This window comes from Manacus candei, unplaced genomic scaffold (genome assembly GCF_025592945.1).
Source record: "Manacus candei isolate 608988 ecotype Guabito, Panama unplaced genomic scaffold, ASM2559294v1 h1tg000049l, whole genome shotgun sequence".
In the NCBI taxonomy this organism is placed as follows: domain Eukaryota; kingdom Metazoa; phylum Chordata; class Aves; order Passeriformes; family Pipridae; genus Manacus; species Manacus candei.
Window position 1 is genome coordinate 30,659,888 of NW_026138097.1, and position 5,520 is coordinate 30,665,407.

Sequence of the window (5,520 nt, forward strand, 5' to 3'; positions counted from 1 at the left end):
TTTCAGCAACAGATGATGGCTTGTAAGTACTGACAGAGTGTGTAGTTTACTAGTCACAATTTTCCTGACTAACACTTAATAACGAAAGATGATGCCTACAAAAGGTCAGCCAAAAAAATAAATAAGTAAAGCATGTGATGACAGAAATAATTACTGGAGACAGAGAACTCTGGCACTGGACAGAAAATTCTGACAGTAAATCATCCCATTAATACAAATACACATGTCATACTTTGATAAAGTTTCTGTGTGTAGGAATAAGCTTATTCCAAAACATAAATTGTTCAAACAAATTATTAACTTAGGTATAAGGAGAAAGCCAACTGGATGCACAATTAAATGTGAAGGATTTTTTTTTGGTTTTAAGAGTAAATTCTCGGGTGGGGAAAATCTCTTGTGGAAGTACTAGTTAAACTAGACTGTCCCAGTCAACCAACAGATCATCTGATATGAAAAATGGTTATATGGGTGAAAACAGATTTATGAATTTCATTTATACACTAAATAAGCAATACTTCAACATATTCTGTGAGAGTTTCTGCTTTCATTCAGAGATCCCCATCTTCTCATCCCTTTGAGGTTCCTTTCACTTCATCACCTCTGGGATATACGTGAAAAAGTAGCACAGAACAGACAGTACCTACAAAGTGAAGCACAACAAGTTTCAGTAATTTTCTCCTGGAAAATAAAAGGGACCAGGCTAAAAGAAACTTGAAAAAGTGAGACAGGTTCAGACAGCAACCATAGGCTTCTTCTGGTCAACTGATTATAGGAGATACTAGTAATATAAATAGCACCTTCCCAGAAAATTAACAATGTATAAGGCCTTGTTTTGCACAAGTCAGTAACAGACTAAGACAGAGAGCTTTGCTGCCTCTTTTACACAAACTCCTCTTTAGGTGTTTCTGACCCCTTTCAGTCTGTCATTGGTATTTTTGATTCTTTTTTTTTTTCTCATTGTGCTCCATTTGTGCCTGTCTAACACATCTGAACCAATTCAGCTAACCTTTTAGCACTTAGACAAGGCATAATCAAACACAGACCTACAGGGTCTTTCTAACTTTACCGAGGCCTGACTATCTGGCATCAATTCACTCAAAACCAAATTCATAATGACTAACATGAAACTAGAAAGCTGAGAAGACACAAATAATGTACGATCAGAGGAACTGAGTTCAAAATGCTGGCATGACACAGCTCAGCTGCAGTTTCCAAATACTGACACTATTGTGACTTGCTGGGGCTCTCAGAGAGGATCCCTTCTTTCCTTCCAGCTCCTTTTGTATCCTCTATCTGGGAGTGGTGCTTGAGCAAATGGAGGTGGAAACACAATTGCATCCACCGGCTGCTTCCTACTGTCTCCATAAAACACAGGCAATTTCTCTGCAGACTTTAAAGTGAACAGCCAACCAAGTCCACAGGCACACAAAGAGGGAGACAAAACAAGTCTCAGATATTATGAAGCTTTCTATTTCCAGAAAAGCAAGAGTTTAATCTATTTTTTGCATGCTTATTATGCAAAAGAAGCAGATTTCAAATCTTGTACCACAGCAGGGTACTCAAATACCAAGACAGGTTTTTCTAGTACATAATGAAGAGAACTTGGATGGCACTTTAATTTGCTTCATTCTTTGTGTAAACATTCGGCTGTAAAGGGGCCAGTCTGCAGCAATTCATTACAAATGGACAAAACAGGTTGTTTCTTTAGGACAAGGTTCTTCGTACAGTTTATAAATCATTTATGTTTGGACCCTTTAATTCAAACATTGTCAGTAGAGTGCGACCCTACTACAGTGAGTATTGCCAGAAGTGACACTAAGGACACTTACCTTAGGATTCACTTTATTTGTTTACCTGAGGTGAGACAGAGGAGGACAAAGATTCTCTTTTGATAAGCTTGAGGTCTGCCTGTAGGATCCTGTATCTTAAAACTCTGTGGTTCCTTTTTAGCTGCCATCTGAGGGCAAAGATAAAGCTTGACATTTGGCTTTAGGGCACAGCAAACTTGGATTTTATTTGCTTAGTGTGGAAAGTACATTTAAGAGTTTGCTACACCTCTCATTTTCCTAACTCTACCCCATCTTTTGCTGAAGCACTTTTCCAACAGAGACATCCAAAGAAAGCAATATATTTATATGATTTAAAACTATTCTTGAACTATATATCACAAAAATGGAATATTCATTTTCATAATTATTTTATTGTGTGCTCAATCTTCATGTAATAACAGCTCATTCTAAAATCAAATGCTGTGTCATACATTTCAGATTTCACAGATTATGTGATGGTAGTTCTGAAGGCGTGCCAACCCTCTTCATTTTTCGAAACATTGAAATTTTTTACCATTTTTTTAAATTAAAAAAGAGGTAATATCACACTCTTCAGCCAAACTAGCTCTCAAAAGAACAAAGGTAAAAACAAAATCATTGTTATTTCTACTTATGCCTATTGCTTTGGTTTGATATATTACTGTTTTACATAATAAAATTTATTTTGCCAGTGAAATTAGAAAGAAAATAAATAGATAGAAAATAAATAATAAACAAAACCAATACATAAAAGCAAATGAAACAAATAAAAGAAATGTTATGTAAATCAGATACTATTTTATCGTTATGATAATATATGCTCCAATTCATCTTCGTGACCCTTTGCTGGGTGTACTATAGTATGTCCATGCCCTTCTTGCACTGAGGAGCCCAAAACCAGGCACAGCATACCAGATACTCCCAGGCACATGTTGTTGCTCTTGTGGATGGTCCTGTGCAGTGCTAATGGTTGGATTCAATGATCCTTATGAGTCCCTTCCAACTCAGCTTATTCTGTGATTCTGTGATCTGTCTTACCAGTGCTGATTACCTTCCTTAACCTGCTGGAAACAGCTTTCTTAATATAGCCTGTGTGACACAGGCACACTGTTGGCTCATTTCAAACTTCTTCTCCATCAGGATCCCCAGGCCTTTGTCTGCAGAGCTTCTCACCAGCCACTTGGCCCTGAGCTTATGCTGGTGCATAGGGTTGTTTCTCCTGCTGTCCAAGACTTCGTATTCCCTGTTGTTAAACTTCATAAGGCTATTCCTTGTCATGTGCAGGACTCAGCATTCTCCTTTGCTAAATTTCATGAGACTCCTCCTGGCTACATGATCCAGCCTGTCAGGCTGCCTGTAAAAGGCAACACATTCAACTTGTTAGCTAACCACTAACCTCCCTGGCCTGGTTCTGCATTATCCATCAATGTGCTGAGAGTGCATTGCCCCATGTCCAGGTCATTCATGGTGGTAGCATGATCAGACCCAGTACTGGCCCCTGAGGCACACCACTAGTGGCTGGCCTCCAGGTGGGCTTTGTGCTCCTGCTGACAACAGTCTGAGCACAGCAGTTCAGCAAGTTTTCAATCCCTATACAATCGTCTATCCTTATACTTCATCAGCTTGTCCAAGAGGGATGTTATAGGAGGCAATGTTGAAAGCCTTTCTAAACTCAAGATAAACAACATCCACTGCTCTCCCCTCATCTGCCAAGCCAGTCTTCAAATTGTGTTAGGATGTCAGACACTATTTCCCCTTCATAAATCTATGCTGACTACTCACTAACACCTTCAGAGTGCCATTATAGTCCTTTCCATGTTAGTAAGAACCCATATCTCTGCCTGTAACTGCAGGCACAGGTTCTCTGCTTCTTTCCAGTGTGATGTTTCCCTGTAAACTTTTTTAGATAATATGACAATTTGCAAATAAATCTGTTGTGAAAGGGAGATCTGGGGATAAATAGGAATTTTTCAAGCAAGTATTGAAAGACTTAAAAGAAACCAGCTTTTAATTAAACCAGAAAAGTTACATCTACATACACCACCAAGAGTAAGTTCGTCCAAGAAAATGACATTGTCCTAATACAAGAAACAAGTTTGTAAGTGTTGATGTGCTGATAACAGGTTGTCACACAATTTTTCGTCATGCATCTTTCTCATCTTACTAGCAAAACAAGCTTTTATCCCTTCCATTGCAAAAACTTCACTTGTATTGATTCCATGTACTTACTCTTTCCCCATTTGCAGTGGAGTAAAAGGGGCGATTTCTGAACCATTGTCCACGCTCTCTTGTTAATGTTTTCTGGTTTAGCAAGAGATGATAACAGTTGATTATTCTCCAACAAGTACTATTATTTAAGCAGAGAAAGTGTATAATTAGGTAGTAATAACACAAGTACATATTAAGAATGGATGCTACAAAATTTAGAGTAATATTGAGAGAAAAGAGTTGGAAGTCAGGAGAAAAACTAAGAAAAACTGTTCCCTAAGAATAAGAATAAGCAATACTTTTAAGACCAATTCTTTACATAAATCAAGTCATTGCAGAGATGTTCGTATATTAAAACTATAGAAGTTGAATAATATATAATGAGATCTTCAGTCATGAATCTTTCTTCTCATTGGTAAGACAAGAAAAAAAGCACACATAATAAGTACTGTAGGCACACTGAAATATTACACTCTCATAAATTGCTTTACTTCTTTTTTACTAACTAAATAACATACCTAAAAACCACCCTTTTTCTTTATATTCAAAAATGTCTCCTGTTTCAAAGGTTTAGAATTATGCTCTGTCTAAAATAGCACCTATACCCTGCCCAGTCTAATATACTCAAGGTTCATTCTGCATGCAATCTTGCACAATTTTTACAGTACTTATTTCATGCCTGAGAAGAGGCAGAACACCACAAACTACAAGAAAGTAGCTCCTCTCACCCTTTCTATTGATTTTACGTATGTTGTAGAGTAGATATGCCCACAGCAGTTCTGATCAAGGCCTGATCTAGAGAGCAATTGCTGCTTGCCTGCAAACCTTGAAATAAATCAATCCAGCAAAGAGGACAAAATTCCAAGAGGCTAAAAGAACATCTAATGGAAGTGAAACACTGCTTCATGTCATTTCAGTTCCAAAGGGAACCTGGAAGCCTTGCATTATTGCGGCCTGTGGGTGACCTACTGAGGGGTGAAGAGGCTGGTAGCCAAACCAGCCAGAAAGAAGGCAGAAAGATATTTAATATTCTTTGAAAACTTTATCAGTGTTGCCACATTTCCACAGGGTGTTTCTCCTTCAGTGCGTCAACACTCTGTGGTAGAAAAGTGTCTGTATGGAAAATTGCTGCTGATCCTAAGGCAGGTGACTCTGACTGCATTTAGATCTGCTCTTTTTCCCTGATGCTTGCTGATTTCAAAAGGGTTTAGAACATATCCTGAACAATTTGTTAGAAGACAATCATCAAATCTGTAAAACTTTCTAAAATTAAAACAGAATTTATTAAAAAGAGACCATTTTCTACTCTCTTACAGTAATTCTCTTTCTATAAGTAATTCTCTTTCTATAATTTGAAATGCAAATCTAAACTTCGAAAAATTGCACATCTTGTCCATTCGTAGCAGTTTTTGAGATAACAGGACAGTGCCACAGCTAACCCAAAGTAGTGCTGATGGTAGTAGGAGTCTCTGAGCAGGAGGTTGGACTAGGGACTGTAATGGTT

The 5,520-nt window shown here is 37.8% G+C and overlaps 1 long non-coding RNA gene across 1 annotated transcript; it reads right to left on the reverse strand.

The window, feature by feature from the left end:
- Positions 1 to 1,250: 1,250 nt before the first annotated feature.
- Positions 1,251 to 4,569, reverse strand: LOC127476289 (uncharacterized). The gene is made up of 3 exons (XR_007906531.1): positions 4,038 to 4,569; positions 1,855 to 3,162; positions 1,251 to 1,390 (listed from the first exon to the last, which is right to left on the reverse strand). It is a non-coding gene; the product is annotated as an uncharacterized LOC127476289 (long non-coding RNA).
- Positions 4,570 to 5,520: the final 951 nt, after the last annotated feature.